We start from the raw sequence: 27,348 nt of genomic DNA on the forward strand, positions 1-27,348 counted from the left end.
TGGGAGAAACTTAATTGACCAAGTTGTTACAGTGACAGTTTAAAAACTGATTACAATAACAGTTGCACAAATGCTTCCTTCTTTTCGTACTCATACATTTTTAATTATTTTTTCCTCAAACTTGAAGTGACTCTAATGTTGCTATTACTTCAATAGTACCACAAATAGTTAACTAACACCTATAAAGTATATACTATGTGCTGGGCACTATTCCATGTGTTTTTTATATATATATATATATACCAATTTTCCCTCAAGGTATATCATTTGGTAGAGATATTATTGTCTTTATTGTAGAAACATTGAACCAGTTATAGTAAAGAAAAAGTGATATTTTCAAAGCCATCCAGCTGATTATTGGCCATAATGGAAGGTATCGGGTGGTGATGGCACATTAACCAAATGCCTCTCAAAACCCCTCCCCATTTAAATCTCAAATAATGATTTCCTCTGTTATATTGCTGTATATCACCAAGAGATAAACTTCTGTTTCTCTCCTGTTTGTTTTGCATTCTTTCTCATGCATAATAATGATCTGTGTTTGGATTTGTGTCTTTTGGATCCACGATTTACTATTTTCTGCTGTATGTAGCAGTGGTAGTATCCAGCAGCAGATCTTGTTGATGGCACTGGTAGTACCTATGGGGCATCCAAACAAGAGTATTTCTTCATCATACTCTTGGCTGGGTTCCCTCTACAAAGCTTCTGTTGTTTTCTGCCCATTTTCTTAGCAGGTACCCCATCATGCCAGCTAATTCTGTGAGCTACCCAACATTCTTTCAACAAATTTATATTCTCCTTTTATTAGCTAAAACTGCTTTTTCTGCTCACATCCAAAATTTCTAACTGAGAGAGAAATTGTTACCTGGGAATGGGGTGCATCAGATACTTTCAAGGAAATGTGGAAACTATTAATTGTTCATCTGGCATAGCTGGGGCAGAAACCAGTCAAAATCTTGCTTAAATGCCAAGACAGGAATTCAGTAACAGTGAAAAAGCTAATCAAATTGTTTTCTGTAATCACCTGGCATCAAGTGCTCATTGCAGTGATGGCTTTTGGGAATTGAGTTGCCCCCACCACAGAATAGTGGGGTGTACGTGAGGAATTTATGGACTTAGAGAAGGGGCAGCTGTTTTGAACATCAATGGACAGCTTAAAGAAACAGAATGACAAGTTAAAATCTTTGAATTCTAGGCTCACAGCACAGACTGAAATCCAGGGAGTTTCTAGGATCAAGATAAAAGAATCTCTTATCTTTTGTTGCTGCAGGGACTGAGCTGGCAAAAAACAAAATGTGGTATTAGAGATAGTAAAATTAAACTATCAGTTGAATTCAGAGCTTTTCCTCATCTCTTATGTAAAAATTAGGGAATTGGTAGGGAAAGAGTATTTTGGCACCCTGAACACTAACTCCCATTGATAGCCCATTGACACTGAAGAATACACTATGAAAATTCCTTGTACCTCTTCTTAAAGACACCCATCGCAACTTACCAAGGTAAGGATGCCCTGGGAAAATGGAAATGCTAAGATCTTTTGGAAATGCTTAGACACAAGCATTAAACACATTAATTTATTTTGACAATTGGGAGGATTTTCTCTCTAAAACCTACTGGATGACTTGTGGACCTCATGGGCAAAATAATACCACAAGAAGTCCAGTTTTCTCTTGTGCTTTGATAATAGTTTCAAATTGCCTTAAATATCAACTTACCAGAATTTATGGCAAATGGCTGCCAGTTTGCCTAGAAACTAGATAAGGGATCTCAAAGGAACTGAACTGGGGGACTAATGACAGATTTTTTTTTTTTTTTTTTTGGCAGGGGTGGGGATTGGGGAAGAGAAGCATGGAAGAATTTTTTAAAATGGGCTCAGAACATAAATAATATTCATACTACATATTAATCCAAAGGACATTTCTAGCCAAATAGCTCATAATATTTAGATGGACAAGATAACCTAATCTCCCAATGTAGGTCATCTTCCTTCTACAGCAACTTTAGAATTTAATGAACAAAGTGGCCATGGTTGAAAAGATAGTGGCTACTCACAAGCACAACAACACAGGATTCTCCTTAGCAGTGTACCAAGATATTTTACCAAAAGTAGTAAATACGAACCTATAATACTATAGGATAATTGTTTGGACAACTGTTTGGAATCAGTTGATGATTGTTTTACTGCTTTTGTCATGAAGAATTCATGTAGTGCCTCAGGTCAGCATCGTTATATGTTACACAACTGAATGCTTAATTCAATGTCATTATATTTCTCATAATTTCTTCCAAGCAAGGAATTCAGTTTCCTATGAACAAAGCAGGAAAATGGGATAATGCCCTTAGGTTTCTTTAGTCTTACATACTTTGTTGAAGAATAAGTTAGATATCATGTCATAGGATACTACCTATGGTTTGAAACATTTGAAACATATATATTGCTGTTTATTTCACAGTCAGTATACAATAGAATTGAAATTAGTATATCTTCCAATTAAATCTAATTAGTTATTCACAATATCTTTATTCCTATCTCTGAAATAATGGGAATGCGGGTTTAGAAACTAGTAATATTCAAGGGAGAAATGTTACACCAGGGTATTCAGTAATGATTGCATGGGAGTAAACATTGCCAGCTGGCCAATTCAGAATCTCATGACCTGAGTCAGCAAACAATAAAGTGAGTTAGTGTGTTGTATAGGGTAATTGATATTGAAAGTCAAGAGGAAAGATAATATATGATACATAATACATCAGGAAGGGTGGGTCCCCAGTTGGTCCCAAGGGGAATTCTTATGTGACCATATTTATTTGTAAAAGACTGAGCTATACATATAAAACCAGCAAGAGTTCAGAACCCCTAGGAATGAAAGATTTACATAAATCTACTTCTCCTTTCTTTCAGTCACTACTATGGCAAGATCAAGACTGGATCTAGGAGATCTCAGTTCAATATGGAGACTATTGAAGGATTCTGGTGTTGGAGCCAGATGCTATAACTGAAGAGGGTTAAAACTGTCTCCTTTTGGGACACTGGTAAACTGGATTTTTGCAATGAGAGGAAGTTTCATAGTATTAGACAGGAAGTTTTTTTTATTAGAATGGGCAAAAGATTTTATATGAATTCTAGGTTACCAAAGAGATAATTGCTAGTGGGAATGTTGTGAACCTATCATGCACATGTTAACCTTATTTGGGATTAAAATCCACACTATGGGCTAGGTGTGGTGGCTCACACCTGTAATTCCAGTACTTTGGGAGGCCGAGGCAGATGGATCATGAGGTCAGGAGATTGAGAAGATCCTGACCAACATGGTGAAACCCTGTCTCTACTAAAAATACAAAAATTAGCCAGGCATGGTAGCATGCATCTGTAGTCCCAGCTACTCCATTCCACTCCAGTCTGGGTGACAGAGCAAGACTCTGTCAAAAATAAATAAATAAATAAATAAACAAACAAATAAATAAATAAATCCTTACTATGTAAATCTTGGAGGAAGCCAGAATTTAAGGTCAGACTAATAAGGTCATATATTCTTCTTTCTTTCCCCTGGCACCTAGAGCAGGGCAACTGACCTAGATTCAACCTACTGGATGGCCCACTTTGAATTTTCAGGAGGTGATACAAAATTCACAAAGGCCTGTGAAAAATTATTGACCATCGCTGTGTTCATGGCAGCTGTGCCCAGTGACAGTAGGTCTAGTTCAGTGGTATTCAGGAACAACACAGTGAGTGGTTCCTGTGTTCTAACCAGGAAATTCCTCCAGTGGAAATTACCTGTATTTTCTGATGTTTGACCTTCCTGTTTTCCCAAATATGGTTATCAAGCTTTTGAATTAATTCTAGTATCTACTCAGTAGGCTCCTGTCTATTGAATCTTTTCAGGATTCAAATCCAACTTCAACATTACCTCCAATCAGATGCTCTCCCTGGACCCTACATTGCTAATTGAAATGCCATTTTAAAAGCTTCATATTATAGCTCCTGTCATGGCACTTCTCATATTTTGTTATAATTGTTTTCTTTGTCATATCAACTTCCCAAGTAGAAAGTCGAAAGGACTAAAACTTTCCTGTGGTTCAGAAAATCTAGCCTCATATAAGGTTTGATAAGGTAGGAATCCTGAAACTATGTTTCTAATCAATGAGTATAGTTGACCTCTGGTTGTTATCTTACACGGTTACTAAGTTATTGCCTCTCAGCTCACGCTGTTTCTTCTACACTCTGCTCTGTGAAGCTGAACTGGAAATCTGCAAGCTTCATGTCTGCTTTGCCAGCTGCCTTCCTCTTAGCCTTGGCTAGTAGAGAGCACTAGAGGGAGCTGTAAGGATGGAAGAGGGAAAGGAGACTTGCTCCATCTTGTTTGTTTGGTGCTGGCTTCCCGTTTGCTTCCTGTCACTGAGCATCACCTTAGCCTCATCTCACCTCTTCCTGCTGGTAGCAGGAGTTTGTCTCTGTAGAATGTTTAACTGACTTTGCAGTTCTTCAACATTTGCAGAATCAGTCTCAATGTGCTCCTGCAAAAACAGCAGCCCCTGATGCTGTCAATCATTATTCCTTTTCAGAGGCCTGGGTCCTAGTCCCATAAGATATTTCCCTCAAGCAAAGAGACACAAGCATGGGTGAAGCAGCACACTTTATCTGAGGTCTGAGTTTCAGCTCTGCACAGACCTTCCTCCAAGATTGTATGTTTGCATACCCAGTCCTAGTAGGGTAGCTGCAGCCTATAGAAACTCCTTCCATAACAATGCAATTATCTTTCTTTTTGCCATTTTAAGTCTTTAGTACCTAATTAACAATTATTTATATAAAACCTTTTCTGTTAAAATAACTGACTTGATTTTGTCTTCTGAATGGACCCTGACTGACACACACTTGTTCTAGGGTAGTATATGCAAAAGCATGCTTGATGGTGCCCTGAACTGTTCTGGCCCATTTAAACCACAAGTAGCCAGAAAAGTGCATCCTTCTGCATGTGATATATTGACTCAGAGAACTAGAACAATCCAGGTGCTTAGGCCAATTTGAATTGTATTTTCAGTATTCAAAATCAGAAGATGTAATGAGGATGTTCATGTTTTACTCTATTTTTGTATTGTTGATTTACAAAAATAATCATGTCAGGGTATTGCATAGAACAGATTATGTACTCAAATTGGATAATTTGAGATGAAATTAATAAAATGATGATATACAAAAGCTAGAACAGGGTATAGAGAAATCAAAAGAGATTTCTATACCTCAGGGCCAGTTATAGTAGAGAGACCTGTTAACACCCTTATATCTGAAAGGACTAAAACCCGTAGAGCGATTTGTGTAGCAAGCATCACCCGTCAAGAGCTGTGACCTTTGGCAGAGGTATACAATCAACCTGCAGAAAAGGAGCAAGGAAAATAAATTTTCCTACCTACCTCTGATCTCCTGCCAGGGATATCCATTAGCCAAGCTCAACTAGAAACTGCAGGGCAAGGGAAACACTTGATGCAGTTCATAGAGATCATTGTCCTGTGGGTCTACCAGGGAGCAGTGGAAGGCAGAAGATCTGATGGAGTGAATGGAATACAGCTTCAAAAAACAGGTTAATTATAAGCATAATTGAAATATTTTTAATAATGGAATGTTTTCAGGAATAAATCTTTTTGAATAAATCAGGAAAATATTCTGAGGGCAGGGAGGGAATGGGATGGGAAGAGAAGAGAACATTTACAAAGCATTTCTGGAAGCGTAGAAGTTAAATATCAAAGAAAAACACTCTGTCATCTGAAAACATGAGAGGAATTGGAAATATAAGTGTTCTAAATAACATTTTTACTTTTAACAATAAATACAGATTTTTAACACATTTTCATCTTGATTCTGGGAAGCATTTTATTGCTCAGTAGCATTAACAAACACCGAAACAGATTGACAAATACCTCCAAACATATATAACATGTGTATGTATGTATGCTGTAACATTTCAAAATATAATGCTCTAAGTTTCAAAGCATTTATAATTAATTAAGCTGTTTTCACAGCCCTTTAGAAGAATATTTTTCCAGGATAGCTGACTGCATAATGCTTTGCATGATTTATTTATAGACTACTAATGAAGACATATCTAATCATCATAATTAATTGGTATTTTTGTGCTTTGGGGCCTAATCACAAAATCTTTTATATGCTGGCTCTAAGTAAACCTGGCTATCGAACAAACATTTAGGACAAACCCTGCTTGTTGTTTTTAATATACAGCTCCATTTTATTGATTTGTTTATTCAACATTTCTGACTCTGATTATACAATGCCAGTATAAGTAGCCCATTTGGTCAATTTAACTTTTAAAAATACTTTCTTAAACAAACAAAAAGAAACCAGAGGAATCATATTTGGCATAGTAGATAAAAACTTCAGTTTTTTACATTATTTATTGGGTTGTGTTACTATCAGATAGTGATACTGTTTATAAGAATTTTGATTACCTTGAAGTGAAAGCAGAATTATTCTCTTCTAATTTACTTGTTAATTTTCCCTTTTCTTTTACTCATATGAAAAGTAATTTGAACTCACTGTTATGAGACGAATTAAGATTTTGTTTTGTGTATTTTTTATAGCTATTGGGAGTTCCTGAGGAAAACTCTCAGAACACCCACTTTCATGTTTAGATAATGAAATAGTGAGAAATTACACCAAGAGCAAAGGTGAATATCAAATATCTCTTTTATTTTGAAGAGAGGCCAGTTTGGTATGTGGCTTTTATGCTTTTATTTGCAGCAAGCACTAAAATTACACTGGTGTTTACCCTTTGTCCCCAAACAGAAACATATGGAAGCCTACCCGGGAAGAGCAGGTAGAACTTATATTCTCTTTGGTCAGCTTCCCAGAGGAAGAAGAAGGCCAGAGTGAAGCCAGGTATGTCCAGCTATTCTTTCCCAAATTTATAAATTTATTAATTCATTCCACCTCCCATGGACAGAATGAGCTAAGAGAGAGGGCACTAGAATTTTACTAATTAATCTCCTCTCAAAGAAGAGTTTCAGATTAAAGATTTCCATCTATTAAAAAGAAAGAAGGAAAAACAAATATTTTGTATTTCCCAATGGTTATATTCAGCTTAAGTGATCCTTTGAATATTTTAGCATTAAAATATTCTAAACATTTTATCTGATATGTTTAATCCTATCATGAATCCCAAATATCACCTCAGTGTTTGCTTCAGGTAAACCAACCTGTGACAGGTGCCAATTGTTTTATGAATATGAGTATGTTCTTCTTAAAAAGAGACAATAATTCAAACAGATTATAAGACAATGATTGAATATTAATAACGATAGTGAGAAATTAGAATATAACATAATGTATTTAGTTTTTATTTGAAACTCATCCATAGTTCTGAACCTTCCTTTGCTTTTTAACTAAAACACCATTTATTTGATCTCCTGCAAAGGATAGTGAGTTTTCTGGATGGTGACTTCTACTGAAGTTTCTGGAATTGGAATAACTTTCCTAACTAAATTAGTATATTAACTAATTTTATTTTTTGTGATTCTTCTGTATCTATGAATTTCATTTAAACTGACTACCTAGTGACCCAGCGTAATTTACTTGCTTCTGCAAACATTCTGATTAAATCAGTCATTATTAAGTCCTTCTGAGAAGCCAAAAAGAAGACAAGAAAAAGTGAATATTCCATCAATAAAAGGGAATCAAAGTGAGAGACAGATAAACATCATTAGCATTAATTAGTCTAATATAATTGTTTTAAAATTTAAGCAATAGAAAAATATGGGGCCCAAAAAGGTCATATTTCTAAGTTAATGAATTTATGAAGATGAGAATTGTATAACTGTATTAGCTTGGACTTCTATTAAAAAAATCATAGACTGGTGACTTTAGAGCAGACATTTATTTCTCAAATTTGGAAACTGGAAAGTCTAAATTCAAGGTGCCACTCAATACAATATCTTGTAGAAGTCTTCCTTCTGGCTTGTAGACAGCCATCTTCATCCTGTGTCATAATATGATGGAGAGAAAGCAATTTCTGCTCTTCTTCTTCTTATAATACCGATAATTCCATCATGAGGGCCCCACGCTCATAACCACATGTAGCCCTAATTACCTCTCATTGTCTCCGTCTCCAAATACCATCACATTGTGCATTAGGAGTTCAACATATGAGTCGAGTCTTGGGGGGACCCAATTCAGTCCATAGCACTAGTCACAAAAATATATATATTTGAGATGAGCAGAAAACTTTGCTTTTCAGATTATGGAGAAATACTTGGATTCCAGCAGGTATCACCTTAGGAATGCTGAACTTAAAGAGACAGGGGGCTGAGTTCCATTGTGGGGCTGAATGCCTAAAAGGCTCGAGATTGCTTAAAAAATGTCTGTAACTTTACCTTTCTCAGGAATAAGATGGGGCTACCGAAAGGTCTTTCATAGGGTTGTGTGTATTTCTAAATGAGGTAAGATATATAATATATACTCTATGTGTCAAAACAATAATAGAAAATTAAAGGTAAGATATCACAACGTAATTTCTTCATTTCAGATACTGACACTGTATACACACACACACACACACACACACACACACTACATTTTAAAGGAGTTATGAGAAAGATGGAGTATTTGAGAAATGAGCAATTTTGAGAAAAGAAGAGCTAGTCTATATGAAAGATGTTTAGGGAACTATATTTTAAGCCTTCCACCACTGACTGTCTTATGAAACTTTCCACACTCTCTATTGGATGTTGTTCTTCCTGAGGAAGTTTGCTTTCCCTCTTTAAAATAGAGCCTGTGAAATTTTAAACTGTACTTTTGCATCTGATTGTTTGAACCATTTAAGTAGAGTTGACTGATTTCAGAAGCAGTGCTGTTAAAAATGGTGTGTAATTTGTTAAAGAAGGAAAACAAAACAGGGAGAAAAAACACATGGTGAGACTGGGAAGAGAAATACAAGATATTGAGACCCCCGTGATGGCGTTAAAGCATTGGGTTAATTATTCCTTCCCGGAAGTTAATGATGAGAGCTACTGGTTCAAACGTGTGAGTGAGTGAGGACAAGGAACACAAATAAACCTAACAGTAATTTATCTTACGAGTGTGAGAAAATGCTGTCTCCTTAGAATATGTGTATTTCTTATTAAGGATTAATAGGTAACCTTTAGAAACTGATTGTGCCCAATTAGCATTAGAAATTGATAGTGTGGGTCAGGTGGGGTGGCTCACGCCTGTAATCCCAGCACTTTGGTTGGCTGAGGCGGGAGGATTACCTGTGTTTAGGAGTTCGAGACCAGCCTGTCCAACATGGTGAAACCCTGTCTCTACTAAAAACTACAAAAATTAGCTGGACGTGGTGGTGGGCCACCGTAATCCCAGCTACCTGGGAGGCTGAGGCAGGAGAGTTACTGGAACCTGGGAGGCGGAGGTTTCAGTAAGCTGAGATCATGCCATTGCACTCCAGCATGGGTGACAGAGTGAAACTCTGTCTTAAAAAAACAAAAAGAAAAAGAAATTGATAATGTGGGCTGGTTATGGTGGCTCACGCCTGTAATCCGAGCACTTTGGGAGGCTGAAGAAGGCCAATCACATGAGGTCAGGAGTTTGAGAGCAGCCTGGCCAACATGCTGAAACCCCATCTCTACTAAAAATACAAAAAAAAAAAAAAAAAAAAAAAAAAATTAGCTGGGCATGGTGGCACATACCTGTAATCCCAACTACTTGATAGGCTGAGGTAGGAGAATCACTTGAACCCAAGAGTCAGAGGTTGCAGTGAGTGGAGATCATGCCATTGCACTCCAGCCTGTGTGACGAGAGTGAAACTTCATCTGAAAAAAAAAAAAAAGAAAGAAAGAAATTGATAGTGTGCTGCAGCACATTCTTGATTAATACTAAAAGCATATATTTTCTAAATAAACACTTCTCTTAATTTTTATTAAATATAAGCACACATTTTCTCCATTTCCACACTGTTTAGTTTACTGTGTTAAACATTTGCCCACCATTTTTTTAAAGGATGTAGAATATACAAAAAATTCTTCATAGCTTGAAATGTGCATAGGAGATAGACAAGTTTAGCTACTGCAGGACGAAAAGACTTGATGTGTTTTATGCCATGCTTATTTATTCCAACTATAAAAACAGAAATGATCCACAAAGCAGTTTGATGGATAATGACTGAGGTTGTGAAAGTTATTGTGACTAATGGTATTTACCCTGTTTGGTTAAGTTAATTGAAAATCAAGGTGAAATTACCCTCTAGATAGATCCTATATTTTATGACATTTGTAAAATCATAAAAAGGTTATGTCATCCTCAGTTCTCAAAAAAATTATATTGTTTTTGAGACTGTCAGAACATATTTTCCAACAGTATTACACAAACAGGTAAACAATCTGATATGATGACTTAATCGTTTTTATGTTTGGCCATTACAAGTGTTGGCAGTTCCCTGGCTTCTGTTTGGAAGTAGTGTGTCAGTTGCATCTTATAATATGTTTGCCTTTGGTGAGGCATCAGAAAACATGTCAAATATTGGAGATTTATGTACTATGAAATGTCTCAGGAGCTTAACTTCACCATTAGGGTTACTCTGTATAAACTTTGATAAAAGTAATATCTTTCCTCCCTCCCAAGATAAATGAAAGAATTTAAGCCCACTTTGAGAATTCTAAACTTTTGTGGTCAGTCTTCTTTTGTCCTCCAAGTTTGTAATTAATAAGGTTTAAACAAAGTTTCAATCTGGTGGATAGTTTGAGCTTTTGACTTAATCGATCAGTTTGAAAATTATTAGCTAATTCCTTTACTTTACTTCTACCCCAACCCAGGATTTAGCTGTCTATCTGAGTAACGTATTTGCCTGGTTTGATGTGTTAGCATACTCTCAGTTGAAAAAGCAAATCTGAATATTCACATTGATAAAGCACTTGCACAATAAAAGGGGCCATAAAAGTATTTATCATGCTTCTGAGATGTATTAGTCAATAAAATGAGTTATTCATTGAAATTTAATAGGGTGCAATCTCAGATAGAGTGCAAGCTCCAATAGAAAAATTGAGACATTTTCTTGCTGGAGGGAAGGATACATGTACGTCTAGCACTATGCAAGTTGTAAGGATGCTGGGAAGCAGGCAACTGGATGGAATCCTGAATCACATCTCACACAGCTGCTGCTGCTTCACTTTCCGTAAGAGCAGGGCTATGCTGATTAAGCCATAAGCATTTGCAAATATTTTTTTTATTTTCTTTTATTATTTTCTGGCCATCTGTAAATCAAACAAGAACAGGAATAGGTGGCTTTCTTCCTTCAGCAACAGATCACCAATCCTCCTCTCTCACATAAAATTTTGTCCTGATCAAACTATTTTCTATTCCTCAGTGACATTCTGCAGTTTCTTTGTTTCTTCTACCTAAAGTGATTTTTATCAAATATTCATTTTTCAAAAGGCATCAATAATCATTTTTTTCATTTAAACCTTTACTTATCATTTTAACTTGTTCTTATATATTTATAAATTCTTAGAATGCTCTGCCTATATTATTGGAATTTTTCAATGTAACCTTTCTAACTTATTGTAGTCATTTAAAAGATACATCTCTAAATTATTTGATACTCCTCATTGCAAAATACACACCTTAATTCATCTCCTTTTGAGTGAGGACTAGACTTAGTTATTCTTTTCTAGTGAATAGCATATGGCAGAAGTAGTAAGATTTCACTTGCAAGATTAGGTTATAAAAATCTGAGGTTTCCTTCCAGGATTTTATTTCTTTCTTGCTCTTCTCACTCTCTTTTTCTTCCTCTCTTCCCTGAATTACTCACTCTGGGGAAACCAATATTGTGGCTGCTCATGCAACCTTTGGAGAGGCCCACATCGTGAGGAACTGAAACCCACCAATATCAGTTATCTTGGAAATGAATGATATTCATATTCACTTCTCCCCATTGAACCTGGAGATAATAACTATAGCTCCAGCCAATATGTGGCTGAAACTTTGGGAGTGATCCCAAGACAGAACCACCCAGCTAAGACACCTAGATTCCTGACCCTCAGACACTGTGAGATAATAAATGTTTATTGTTTTATGTTATTGAGTTTGTGGTAATTGGCTTTGCAGCAATAGACAGCTAATACACTTGTGTATCTTTACTTTCTCTTTTACTAGATTATGAACTTTATAAAGAAAAGGATACATACTATTGATGTTCTATTTTCAGTCTAGATAATACATGCCTGCAGATATGAAAAATATAATCTCAAAAGATTAAGCCAACAAAAGTTTATTTGTACTAATATAAAGTCTAATATGGGTAAGGAGATGTAATAAAAATAAACAAATACATATATAATTTTTGATGGTAATTAATTATCTGAAAAATAGAAAACATCTGTAGTAACTTAATAGAGTTACTGAGAAAGGGAAGATAGAAGGTACATTTGCATAGAGTGGTGAAAAATTCCCCGCTACTGGAAGTTTATATTGGAGCTGAAACCTCAACATGACAAACTGGCTCTACAAATATTAGGGGAAGAACATTCTGGACTGAAGAGCAAATGCCCCAGGTAAGGACCTTTCCTAGCTTGCTAATAGGAAACAAAGTCAGCTGGTGGGCAGGAACTTGTTAAGGCAGTATTTAGTAGGTAGTAATGAAGAAGTTGGAATTTATTGAAAAGTTTCATTGGACTTGCATTTGCTGTAAGTCAATACTCCAGAGAAGACCATGGTCAGCTGTGAGTTATTATCATCTGACACAACAGCTGGGCAGTGAGTGCCCCAGCTGGAAAAGGACATCAAAGTGGATCACCAAGAGTGTCTATGACAATCACACTGGCCACTGAATGAGAATTAATGTGGTGGTGGTAGTGTGATCGGGCAGGTGAAGAGTAGGACAACCAATTAGTAGACTGCTGTAATACCACAAAAAAGGGGAAATCATTGATTAAACTGGCATTAGATGTAGAAAAGAGGAATTGATTGACAAAAAAAAAAAAAGATTTATGGTGTATTTTGGAAGAAGAGTCATGCGATGAGATGTTTGGATTGACATCTCCTTCCAGAATACATCCTAAATCTCTTTTCTTTCAACTCTTTTCTACATCCAGCACCAGTTTAATGGAAAGTGGATAATGAAACATTATCCCCTTCACTATCTTTTTTTTTTTTTGGTTTGGTCTGTATTACTGGATAGTGCTCTTTACAGAAAAAAAATTTAGGGAGATACAAAAAATACTGTATCTTTCCAATATCTCCCAAGATAATTCCATTTTTAGAAAGACACTTCAGTTTTGTATATCACTTGAAGAGAACAGGGTAGAAAGGGTTTCAAGGGGAGGAAGGAAAAGTGGAGAAGGGAGCTAGAGGTCAGCAAAGGAAGGAGTAATTAAGAAGATAATAAGGTAAAGAACAATACAAAAGGAAAGGAAAACGAAATAAAATATGGGAGGCATTAAAGGAAAAAAGAAAAGAAAGTCCAAGAGTAATCAGTGTAAAGTGGTTAAAAAGAAAAGTGAAAATGAAAGCAATGAAAGGAATATAGTTACATGTCTCTGAGACCCCTCAGGGGTCTGTAAGGTCACCTTTGTCCCATTCCATGTCTGTGTGAGATCAGAATTTCTTCGTATAGTTCAACCAAATAACATATTGCAACAGACCAAATGTAGAAGCAGATATGGAAATCTAGCTAGTTTCTAATAAGTGAGGCAATGCAGAGATTTACAAAAATGAAAAATGATGCTACTCTTATCATTAATATTCTAAACAATAGTTATTTTAATAAAACACATTATATTGATTTTAACATGTAATGAGTTTATGTTATTTATAAGAATATTTTAAAACTGAATTCAATATATTTTCTAATAAGGAATATATATATATATATATATATATCCTACAGAAATAAAAGGTCTTTGGGATCTAGTTTTTAAGGGAAAAAGTGGTTCTATGACCAAAAAATTTGAGGATTATTGCTATAAAAGTTACCGAGGTTTTGTGGCAAATGTTAATTAATATACTCTTCTACCAAGCTGCTCTTCATCTGGAAAAACAATGTGTTATCACCTGGTTATTTAGTAATCATAACTCAGAGATTTCACTCTAGAAAGAATAGCCAAAATTGCCAGAGAAGACGTAAAATAAGTATATGTCATTTAATGACAGGAATATGCTCTGAGAAATGTGTCATTATATGATTTAATCATTGCAGAACATCATAGCATGTACTTACACAAACTAGATGGTACAACCTAGTACACACCCAGACTATATGGTGTAGCCTATTGTTCCTAGGCTATAAAACTGTACAGCATGTTACTGTACTGAATTTTATGGTCGATTTAACACAATGGTAAGAAATTGTGTACAATTATGTGCAATTATGTACAGACATTAAAAAGTTACAGTAAAAATACAGTATTAAAGTCTTTTAAAAAATTACACTTGTGTAGGGTACTTAGGATGAGTAAAGCTTGCAGGCCTAGAAGTTACTCTAGTGAGTCATTGAGTGAGTGAGTGGTAAGTGAATGTGAAGGTCCAGGACATTAATGTACACTTCGTAGACTTTATAAATATTGCAAACTTTGGCTACACTAAATTTATAAAGAAATTTCTTTCTTCAATTATATATTAATCCTAGTGTACTGTAACTTCCTTTCTTTATAAACTTTATAAAATTTTAACTTTTTGACTCTTATAATAACACCTAGTTTAAAACCAAAACACATTGCCCAGCTGTACAAAAATATTTTCTTTCTTCCTATCCAAAAGAAAGTAGAAGAATTTGGAAGAACCTTTGGAAGTAAATGCTGTGATAATTAAATGTAAATATCAATATTAGGTATAACAAATTATTTTTAAAAATCAACAAAAATGCCTTCCATTCAGTGTTTAAAAACAGTTACTATAAATCTGAAGAAAAATCTTTTCCCATATATCAGGTACTGTAATAAATTTTGGGAAAAAAAATTCTGATGAATGTAAAAAGGAATATTAGTCATGTGGTCATTGTCACCATGATCCCTGATAAGTGAAGACATGCAAACCATAAATGTACATATACAGAGACACCAGAATGTCATTAATTTGGATTTGCAAAAGCAGGCACCTTCTTATTCTATTGTACTAATGAAAGGGTTAGCTTCTATCTAGTGCAGATGTGTGCTGTGAGTGCACAATTAATTTCTACTGAGATCCATAATCATGGATTGTTTCCCGTTTTAAATACTGTTTGTCAGTTGATGCTTTTTGTATACAATTTTAAGCCATGAGAACTGATTCTTTTGGGAGGAAAGGGTAAAAATCATTTAGAAATTAGATTTAGATTTTATTTTTACAAAAATTTCTTAGACATTTTAATGTTTTAACATATTCAGATAATTTTGATTTACAACTTTTAAGCTTTGGATAAAAAAAGCTCATTAAAGTGGCAAATAAATTATAGGAAGGAAATTCAATTAGACAAATTCAAATAACATAAAGAATTACTCTTAATGTAAGGTTAGGTACACAAATATTTATGAAAATATTTAATAAAAATTTACTAAGTATAGATCTTTTAACCTACCTAAGGATAATTTATAGTAAATAATATCTTATTACAATAAAATGTTTTTAAATATGTTAAATATTTTCTAGATATCTTCTTTTCTCTATTAGTATGCATAGCTTATTCTTTTTTCCCTCTTTAATTTCAGATCTCATTCTATTTAAATCATCCTAAATTTTCAGTTAGTGAAAAATTGCATTGCAAAGGTTTTAATGAATTGCCGGGGGGTATTAGTCCATTTTAACTTTGAAATTAAATTATAAACTGTTTTGTTACATAATAAAGAGAGCTTACAGAATTTGGACAGTGATTATAGTAATTTTAAAATATGTATTCGGTAGTCATCTCATTAATTTCTAACTCTAAACTGTAGCTAAATACCACTGTCCTTTTCTCTCTCTCTCTCTCTCTCTCTCCCCCTACCACCCAGGTGCACATACACACACGTCTGTGTGCCAAATATGGAAATGTGAAGATAGAGGTTCAGCTACGTTAGGTGACTTTGCTAAAATCACACAACTAATCTTACTTTGAACTCTGCTTTACAGTGAACGAATTAAATTTTTTATTGCTTTGAGAAATTGAGCTGAGTGCGGTGGCTCACGCCTGTAATCCCAGCACTGGGGGAGGCCGAGGCAGGCGGATCATGAGGTCAGGAGTTCAAGACTAACCTGGCCAACATGGTGAAACCCATTCTCTACTAACAATACAAAAATTAGCCAGGCATGATGGTGCACACCTGTAATCCCAGCTACTCGGGAGGCTGAGGCAGAAGAATTGCATGAACCCAAGAGGCGGAGGTTGCAGTGAATCGAGATCAAGTGACTGCAAGCCAGCTTGGGCTGTCGACAGAGTAAGACTCTGTCTCAAAAAAAAAAGAGAGAGAGAGAGAGAAATTGAATGAGAAAATAATAATTTGAGAGAGACTCTAAGACTTAGCTATAGTAGCTGTGTGTTTCGAAAAAAAAAAAAAAAAATTCCCTGAACCCCTCTGAATTCTAGCTTTCTCACTGCAAAACAGATTAATATTATCTACTTTACAAATACCTGAGGATTATATTTCAAAAGCTCCTTCTTACCCAGGTGTATTTTTCCCCATGCTTTTCACAAGGATTAGGGCATATAATGAAAAGCCAGGAGGGGAAAGACACTCATTTGACATGCACTAGTGTGAAAAGAACTGTACTAATTATAGTTCTGGCTGCAGAAACTCAATTGGATAGTAAAAACAAATGTTGTCTCTCCCAGTAGTCATCAATTAGGGCTTTGTGACAAAGAAAAGGGATGCCATACTTCTAGAATCTAGATAGACAACTATATTTGTTTTCTATTGCTGTGTAGCAAATTTTCATAAATTTAGTAACTTAGTACTCATGTATTACCTCAGGATTTTTTTTTTTCCCCTGAAGTTTGACCACACCTTAACTGGTTCCTCTGTTCTGTGTCTCACAAGGCTGACATCAAGGTGTCAGCTGTGAGACTGCAATCTTCTCTGAAGTTAAAAGTCCCCTTTCAGCTCCTTGGTTGTTGCTACAATTCATTTCCTTGTAGTAGTAGACTAGAAGCTCTTGATTTCTAGAACTCATCTGCTATTCCCTGCCACATGACCCTCTCCACATGGCAATTTGATATTCAAAAGCCAAGGAAAGCAAATCTACTACTGCTTCTTCTCTTTTACCTCTAGATCCTTTTTTAAAGGGCTCATGTCATTATGTCAGACCCACCTAGGATAATCTTTCTTTTGATTAACACAAATACAACTCAATAGAAACCTTAATTATATCTGCAAAATCCATTCATCTTTGCATTATAAAGTAACCTAATCTCGGCCGGGCGCGGTGGGACATGCCTGTAATCCCAGCACTTTGGGAGGCCGAGAAGGGCGGATCACGAGGTCAGGAGATCGAGACCATCCTGGCTAACACGGTGAAACCCCGTCTCTACTAAAAATACAAAAAAATTAGCCGGGTGTGATGGCGGGCGCCTGTAGTCCCAGCTACTTGGGAGGCTGAGGCAGGAGAATGGCGTGAACCCGGGAGGAGGAGCTTGCAGTGAGCCGAGATCGCGCCACTGCACTCCAGCCTGGGCGACAGAGCGAGACTCCATCTCAAAAAAAAAAAAAAGTAACCTAATCTGAGGAGTAATCTCATCATATCCATAGATCTTATCTGCAATTTAAGGGGAGAGGTTAAAAATTGGGGCCATGTTACAATTTCATCATTGTAGGCATTGGAGTTGTCTTCTCATTAACCATTTCACTTCTCTCACGTCCATATAAGTCATGCAGTTTGGCTATAATACCTTGTTTCTTGGAGTGAGTCCTGATTAGAAAAAGCAAGTGACTTTCAAACATTTTTAACTTGGCAACCCACAATGATAAATACATGCAAAAATACATGTTGCATTACAACCTAATGCAGATACACACACATATATATATAACTGAAAAACACTTAGCTTTACTATGTGCAATTCACTCTGTTCTGTTCTATTCTATTCTGATCTACTTTAGTCTACTCCATTCCATTCCATAAGTAAACAAATGCTAGTTACACTTCAACAAATTGTTATAAAAAACCCATCAGTGCGTCACCCTAGATGCTGAAAAACACTGGAGTAAATCATTCATTGTGAGTCTATTATCCGGCCAGTGACTATTTTAAGAAAGCTGAGCATTTTACCCCCCAAACAAAGGCGGAATAAAAATTCAGAGGTAATGAGTCCTCCAGTGGGATAATTACTTGGTAAATTTGAGCAGATAAAAGCAAATACCTCAACCAGAATCTAGAATAAATTAGAATGCATGTAAAAACATATGCAAATATAATGGAAGACATTTTATAAATTATTATTTTGTTATCCCACCATGCCTGCCCTGGATTTTTAGTAAACCTTAGCAGAGCTGATGGTGTCCCTACTCATTCTATATACTCATCTCAAGTGAGTAAAGCAAGATTGTGTCTGAAGCCTTCTCTAGCTTCATTTATTTTATGCTGCCATGCTTAGGAATATAATGGGAGACTTAGAAGCCAAGTCGGTGTCAGAATTGTACGTGCACAGCGGCAGTACCCGTTGTCTGAAATTCTGATTCAGAGGATCAGGTTTGTGTGCCAGGTGAAGATTAATTGTACAAATGTCAATCTTCTTGGGGGTTCATTAAATTATGATACTTAATTAACATCAATGTCAGTGAAAGAAAAAATACCCAAAGCTTCCCTAAAAGCTGTTCATATTCAAATATATGTTGATTGATGGAAGCCTATTGTTTCCCAGTGCCTAGTAATGTTCTTCACTGCATATATTACCTGGAGACTTCCCCAAACACTGAGATATTTGGAACTCTAATGAAAAAATAGCTTCTATTGTCAGGTGGAAAGTGCAATTTTATGAGCAGACCTAGTGCCTCTCCTTATCCATCCATTGAGTGTGTATCTACAACTTGATTGATTTCGACATATTATTTACCAGCCAGTTATTGGTTACAGAATCCCGTGAATAAAAATAAGAACCTATTTGTTGGTTGGAATATCGTAACATGTTAGCAAGACATGGTTTCAATTTATGAAGTATAATATTGACTTCATTTCTAGGTAATATAAAATAATAATAAAATGCAACTATGTGATTTATTCATTTAAATAGTCTCATCCAGTATAATTTAGAGTAACTTTGTAAAGCACTTAGCAAGGGATTACTAAATAGTGAAAACGATTAGATCAGGTATAGTGTTAGACGTTACAGAAATCATGCTGCTGTCAAGTAAGGGTGTTAACGGAAACATGAATCAAGTCTCATCTTTCTTGAGACTTATTATTGGTTACATAAAATGCATTATCAGTTCTATGATATTTGTAAATAAAGGAATGACTCTAAATTATTTTGCAGGATAGGAAGAAACATGAAGCGATGAAACATACTGAACAATTGCATGTTTATGGTGAATATCCATGATTATTTCAACGTATATTTGTGTGACTTGAGGCAGGTAGGCTTCAGGAATTATGATCCTTTAGCACAATAGGTAGATAGCAGGGTAAAGACAGAAGACAAGCTAAACAAAAATCAAATGTATTCATTAGGAATCACAAAATATACAGCATGTTTTTGTTTAGCATATAAATACATTGTTTATCAAGACTTCAGCATATGGCAAAAATGAATTATTTCTTTTCTTCTAACCCTAAATGACTTTAAAGTCATCAAGAATAATGCACTAGAGAATAGGCCTAGAAATAGAAAACAGAAATAGAGAAAATCAGAAGCAAGAGATCCTACGAACCAGCAATCTAAGTCCTAACGAGAAAGAAAAACTATAAGAATAGATTGAAATAAAAGCTACAGTTGTAATATAATGTTAACCTCCAAACAAAATGTAATTAAGTGTAGACGCAAGAACTGGTTCCATAAATAGCTATTCATGATCATATACAATTGCCATGCCATTATTTTCTATTAGAAAAAAATGAGAAAAAAATACAATATTAAATGCCTGATAGAATTGAGTTCTAATTAAGTCTTCAACTGAATTAAGTCAGCATCTTCTTTTCACTTTTTCTTTATGTCTTGTGTATAGGCTGTTAAAGATGCTTGGCATAATTACAATCAAAATAGATGTATTTTTGCCTGTTCTGAACAACAAGAAGTTTGTCAGGAAATTAAGAACCTAAACCACAGCCAAACTGCTGAATCCTTGAATTGTTTTAAGGATTCAAGCAAGAAAAACCTATGGCCTAAACTGGGAAAAAAAAAAAAAAAAAGTGCACTTATGACCTCTTCTCTCTCCAGCACTTAGTTTACAACAACAAATTCCTGCAACATAAAAAATAATCTATTTACTGGCACCCAACCATAAGCAATTTAGCCTGCTGAATATGTAATGTAGGATTCTTATTAACATTCCTTATGTTACTAAATTTTAAATAAATTATTAAATCCTTCACCATTTGTAAAGGGTGACTCTTTCCCTCCAAACTGGTCACATTTCATTGGATCATCACATTTTGGCCTTCCTTAATAAGCATGAAATCTCTATATTGCAGTTTCTAAAAAGACTGAGGAAACACATAATGGGATATGAAGCATTTTGCCTCTAAGTTTTATATGTAAATTCAGTGTCTATTGTCAGTGACCAAGTATTATGACATCTCATGAGGATTCTAGAACTGACACAAAATATTTAGTTGCCTCAATTTAATTTTTAGGAAGACGTTATTTTTATTACTTTCAATTAAAACCATAATTCACTGAAAGTTTCAACTGGGTCTACAGTTAAATGAGTCAAGGAATAAGTTTTGCTCAGAGTCTTTACTGTTAACGAAAATTCTAGTTCATTTGGGAAGCTTGTGCTCCCTTCAACAGTTTCTAAGAATTGTAGGAAAAATAAAAATATATCAGAACTCACAGTTTTCAAATGAGATACTAAAATTATAAAAAGTTATAAATTGTTTAAGCTATAAACTTTTGAAGAAAGTTATGATTTACCTGTACTTGGGACTTCTGGTTCTGGCCATGATGAAGTAGCTGATATTCTTATGATAGGAGCTTTATCATCCTATCAAAAACAACTATAAATATTAAAATTTTACATGAAGTAACTTTTTCAAGCGTTAGCAAAAGCAGAGGGTAATATTACTTCAGAGAAGGTGAAAACATGCTTATGAGATATTGTCCTGTGTTAAATATTCAAAAGCCCAGCATCTAAAAATATTTTTCTTAATTTAGTTTTTTTTATTAATTTTTATTTTAAGTTCAGGGGCACATGTGCAGGTTTGTTTTATAGGTGAACTTGTGTCATGGTGATTTGTTTTACAGAATTTTTCATCATTCAGGTATTAAGCTGGAGGCCATTATCATTAACAAACTAACACAAGAACAGAAAACCAAATACTGCATGTTCTCACTTATAAGTGGGAGCTAAATGACAACATTTATATGTTTTAGTTTAGAAACATTGTCAAATCATTCCAGAAATGTAAACTCACTTTTGATAACTATATTTATAAAATTTTTATTGTTTAATGACAACTTTAATTATTGAATTGCAAATGCAATTATATTTTTCCTCAGTAGAGAAATATTAAGAGCAAAATGAAAAATAATTATACACAAATAAGGGAAGTAAGACTTTGCAATGTTTAGAGGCAAAATTTTTCTCAGCTTTTTTTTTTATTTTTATTTTTTAGCTTGGTAAACCAACTTCTCGTCTGATAGTATTACTTCTCATTGCCTCAGCAAAACTATTTTTGAATCTACAAAGCCTTTGCCACCATCCTATTCAGGGAAATCTATCACAGTTTTGCAAATCACTCAAATTTTGCAGAAAATTATAATGCTGAAAATGATCACACAAAGCTTCATTTTAGCTTCAGCCTAGTTCTGTTCTTGGATATCAGAATATATTGCAGGTGCTTAATCCTAAAATGACTCTACACAATTTGCTTCTTTCTATCAATGAAATGGTAGTTTCCTTTTAAAAATAATCAATCTCATATCAATCATATGATTATATTTTATATACTCTTTACAGTTATATTAAAACATTCATTTAATTATTTAAAAAGTTGATATATATGGTACTAATATAATATTTTAATAGTAAAATATTACATTATGAGGATAGACTAATTCTAAATCTATCTGCCTTAAGATTGAACAATATTATCACAATTTGTTAGAAGGTAATGTAAGGTAAGCAGTTTGAAAGTAAGGAAAAACTTTATTGAATGAAGTTACGAATTGATCTGTAAAAGATAAATGATTGACTTGGAAAATAAGGCACATTTTGTGCAGGTAAAAACTAATATTATTGTCCATGGCTTTACATATAATTCTGGAATTGTCATAGAAAGAAAGTCACTTTTTGGCCACTAACTACTTGCTTCTATCAAAACTTGAAACTTATGTTAAAGATCTCATTTATCATGTACTTTTAAATTGCTTTTCAGCAATGTATATTTTAAAATATTCTAAAAATACCTCTTCAAATACAAGTCTAAAATATTCCAAAAACTTTATAAAACTGCATACAAATGAGGAAATAGTCCTAGTAGGGCACTGAGGTAAAATTAACAATTAGAAGTTAACATGTGAGGTACTAAAAGTTACTGAAAATAGATTTGTGTTCTGTGGATTATTTGACTCCTAAAATATTAATGTCATGATTACCATAAAAGTTCTAGACAAACTGCATGTAAAATTTATAAATCACCAACTAATTAATTTTTGATATAATTATACATATTCTTATATAGATTCTCACTTATCTACCACAACCAGATTTCTATTTTTATAATCCAGAGAGAAAACTTTGCTAAAATTCTCATATGAGATAGGCATAAAATAAAGCAAATATAGAAAAGCTTTGGTTCTTCCTTCTTTTCACTTTGGCTAACATGAAAAACTTAATGCTGAGAGAGTTCTACTCTTCTGAAAACAGTAAAGAGCAAAAAATTTCTGGTTGTTTTCCAATGACTCCTGCTGCTAAGTTGATATCATTAGGAATATACCTATTTTGATGCTCATGCCTGTAGTGATTCTTGAATATTTAGTTCTTAATTATTTGGATTAACTGTAAGAGGCCAAATGCATTTAAGCTATAGTTTTTCACAATTGTATACTTTCCAAACTGTTCTCCTCTGTTCATAAGATATATTCTCAATGGTCAAATCTTTTGCAGGAAGAAAATTCTGGTAATGAACTTACTTCAAACCAAAGAGCCAAGGTAAGCCTTGAAAATAAGTTCTTGGATCATGTGGGAAAATAGGAAATGTCTAATGTTTTAAAGGATAATATTAGTATAGTGTTAAACAAACCTAGTACTCATTTATCCTAGTTGTGAGCCTTTGTGCTAGTTTTGTCATAGCCCCAATTATTAGGTTTGTCAACTTTTAAATGAATTCTTTTATTTATCAAGGTATTAATTACTTCCAAGAAACAAACAACATGCAAAGAAAAAAGAAAGAAAGTATGGTCATGGTGGAATATTAACATTTTTATTATTAAATATTTATTCTTAGAATATTTAATATATTAAAATATATGTCATAATAACCAAAGAGGAATCAAGCAATAGGTCTCAGGGTATCCAGAAACAAAGACTTAGAAAGACATCAATCAAAAATTAACCAAGGACATTCTCTGTGATATCTAGGGATACATGGTCTCACATCTTCACTTCTCTTTTAAATCGTCTTTTTATTTGTTCTCTCCACAGATTGTTTTTCTGTGCTCACTTGCATGAGGCAGATTTTTATCAAACAAATTCTGATATTAGTAACATAGTACATTTAATAATCTGCAAAATAATCTTACACTTTACTTATCAGGTTACTATTCATATTTATGTTGATAACAAAATTTCAAATAAATGTATAAATATAGGATAAAGCAAACGAGTAATTACATTAATATTGTTAGGATTTAAAGTTTAAATGTAATTGAAAAGAGATACAAATATAAGTTCAAGAAAATTAACTAACAACTTGTAATAACTAATTTAATTTGGATACTTTCATATGAACTCATAATATTTACAAAATATGTCAAAGAGTAACTACACTCCCATGTTAATTATGAAATTGTTTACCAACAGCCAACATATGGAATTAACATTAGTGTCCATCAGTCAATGAATGTAAAAAGAAAATATGGTATACATTTCTATATGTATACACATGAACACAAAAATGGCACATTATTTAGCCTTAAAAAAGAAAATCCTGCAATTTGCAACAGCATGGATAAACATGAAGAACATTGTGCTAAGAAAAATAAGCTAGGATAGTAATGTATGGCCTCACTTATACATGGAATCTAAAAACTTTGAACTTATAGAAGCAGAGAGTGTCATGGTGGTTACCAGGGATTTAGGGAAGGTGGAAGATTGAGATGAAAGATATTGGTCAAAGGATACAAGATTTTAGTTAGACAGGAGAATCAATATCATTCAAATGGCTGTATTGCCCAAAGGAATTTATAGATTCAATGTTATTTCTATTACGCTACCACTGACATTCTTCACAGAACTAGAAAACACTATTTTAAAATTCATATGGGACAAAAAAAGTGCCTGAAGAACCAAAGCAATCCTAAGTAAAATGAATAATGCTGGAGGCATCACACTACTCAACTTCAAACTATACTACAGGACTGCAGTAACCAAAACAACATAGTACTGGTACAAAAACAGTCACATAGACCAATGAAACAGAATAGAGAACCCAGAAATAAGACCACACACCTACAACTATCTGATCTTCAACAAACCTGACAAGAACAAACAATGGGGAAAGAATTCCCTATTCAATAATTGGTGCTGGGATAACTGGCTAGTCATATGCAGAAGATTGAAACTGAATCCCTTCCTTACACCATATACAAAAATTAACTCAAGATGGATTGAAGACTTAAATGTAAAACCACAAACTATGAAAACTCTTGAAAGCAATACCTTTAAGGATGTAGGCACAGGCAAAGGATTATTGAGGAAAATGCCAAAAGCAATTTCAACAAAAGCAAAAATTGACAAATATGATCTAATTAAACTAAAGAGCTTTTGCAAAACAAAAGAAAGTATCAACTTAGCAAACAGACAGCCTATAAAATGGGGGAAAAATTTTGCAAACTATGCATCTGACAAAGGTCTAATATTCAGCGTCTACAAAGAACTCAAATTTACAAGAAAAAAAACCCAAAATGTGGACAAAGGACATGAACAGACACTTTTCAAAAGAAAATATACATAGAGCTGACTCATATGAAAAAATGCTCAATATCACTGATTATTAGAGAAAGGCAAACCAGAGCCACAATTGGATACCATTTCACAGCAGTCAGAATGGCTACAATTAAGAAGCAAAAAGAAAAAGTAAACAGATGCTGGTGAGGTTGTGGAGAAAAATAAAAACACTTATACAATGTTGGTGGGAGTGTAAATTAGTTCAACCATTGTGGAGGACAGTGTGGTGATTTCCCAAAGACCTAAAGGCAGAAATACTATTTGACTCAACAATTCTATTACTGGGTATATATCTAAAGGAATATAATAATTCTATTATGCTATAAAGACACATGCACATGTATGTTCATTGCAGCAATATTCACAAAAACAAATAAATGGAATCAACCTAAATGCCCATCAATGATAGACTGAATAAAGAAAATATGATATATATACACCAAGGAACACTATGCAACCATAAAAAAGAATGAGAGTATGTCTTTTGCAGGGACATGGATGGAGCTGGATTCTGTTATCCCTAGCAAACAAACATAGGAACAGAAAACCAAATACTGCATGTCTTCACTTATAAGTGGTAGCTAAATGATGAGAACACATGGACACATAGAAGGGAACAACACACATTGAGGCCTATTAGAGGGTGGAGGGTGGGAGGAGGGAGAAGATCAGGAAAAATCACTAATGGTTAGTAGGCTTAATACCTGGGTGATAAAATAATCTCTAAAACTCACCTCCATGACACGTTTACCTATGTAACAAAACTGCACATGTACCCCTGAACTTAGAAGTCAAAAAAAAAGAATCAAATGAATAAAGAAGGACAGAATGGAAGGAGAGAGAGAGAAGGAAAGGATGAAGAAATAAAAAGTCACAAGCTCTTCAGGAACCTTAGGGGGAAGGACTGCTTGAGTTCAGGCATTCAATGCTGCAGTGAGCTATGATCTGCACTCTAGCCTGTGCAACAGAGTGAGACCCTGTCCCTCAAAGAATAAGAAAAAGAAAGCCATGATTTTCTAAAAAGAAAAAAAAAAGCAAGAATGATAAAACCAAATCAATATAACAAGTATTCTATCTTCAAAGGTAGTTACAACACCAATTTCTTACTCTAAAAATTGATAATTAAATGGAAACCAGACATTTACTTTGTGTAATGAGGAGATACAGTGAATCCCAAGTGGTGAGGAAAATATTTTTACAGAACAACATTAGTTAATAAATTTTTTTAAAAAATTAACATTTTTCAACTGTTAATGAAATGATTGACTCAGGCAAAAATTATCATTCACCTAAAATTAGAGGGGAATTATTTTGGAGAGGAAGATTCATGTGATCATAAAATGTCACTTCCAGATTATTTGCAATTTGAAAAACATTTTTAAAAAATAATGGAGAACATTTGGTGGTCACTGCCTTAATGAAGTAATCAAATTTATCATCTTTAACAGTGGGGAAAGTTAACAATGTCTGCTTTCTGCAGAATTCAATAAAAAGTATATTTCCTAAGAAGTATAGTGTGTTCCGCTACAATACACACCTTCATGAGGCCAATTAGCTTATATTGACTGGGAAAATTGGAAAATAATACCAGTAAAACATAGATGGTGTACTGATTCAAATATTATTGTTCCTAGTAGGAGTAGCATCATTACCTCAAGCAATATTGCCAGAGAAAATCCTGACACAGAGAAGACAAGCTCAGTGCTTGATGTGAAAAGTTATCTGCACGTACAGAACCAGTCCATAATACAAGTAGGTGTATTCAGAGGAGGGCTGGGGATAGAAATGGTACACCATCAAAATTTGCTGTGATTTTTTGAGAAGTGTCTGTTTGTGTCTTTTGCCCACTTTTTAGTGAGGTTACTGGTTTTTTGCTTGTTAAATTGTTTAAGTTTCTAAACATATGAAAAAAATGCTCAACATCGCTAATCATCAGAGAAATGTAAATAAAAGCCAAAGTGAGATAACATCTCACACCACTGAGAATGATTATTATTAAAAAGTCAAAAAACAACAGATGCTGGTGAGGCTACAGAGGAAAGGGAATGCTTATACACTGCTAATGGGAATATAATTTAGTTTAGC

General features: G+C 34.3%; 1 long non-coding RNA gene across 2 annotated transcripts in view; it reads left to right on the forward strand.

The window, feature by feature from the left end:
• The window catches only part of LOC116475600 (uncharacterized), a 43,474-nt gene that overhangs the window by 13,923 nt on the left and 2,203 nt on the right, over positions 1-27,348 (forward strand). Inside the window, exons 1-6 of one of the 2 annotated variants that reach the window (XR_004249937.1) lie at positions 1,039-1,499; positions 2,903-3,033; positions 6,797-6,889; positions 19,413-19,464; positions 23,203-23,247; positions 26,901-27,015. This is a non-coding gene — a long non-coding RNA (uncharacterized LOC116475600). Of the gene's footprint in view, positions 1-1,038; positions 1,500-2,902; positions 3,034-6,796; positions 6,890-19,412; positions 19,465-23,202; positions 23,248-26,900; positions 27,016-27,348 lie in introns of those variants that run through there. The other variant, XR_009210637.1, reaches the window with a different exon arrangement.

The sequence above is a fragment of the Hylobates moloch genome, unplaced genomic scaffold (assembly GCF_009828535.3).
Source record: "Hylobates moloch isolate HMO894 unplaced genomic scaffold, HMol_V3 SCAFFOLD_2, whole genome shotgun sequence".
NCBI classification, from domain to species: domain Eukaryota; kingdom Metazoa; phylum Chordata; class Mammalia; order Primates; family Hylobatidae; genus Hylobates; species Hylobates moloch.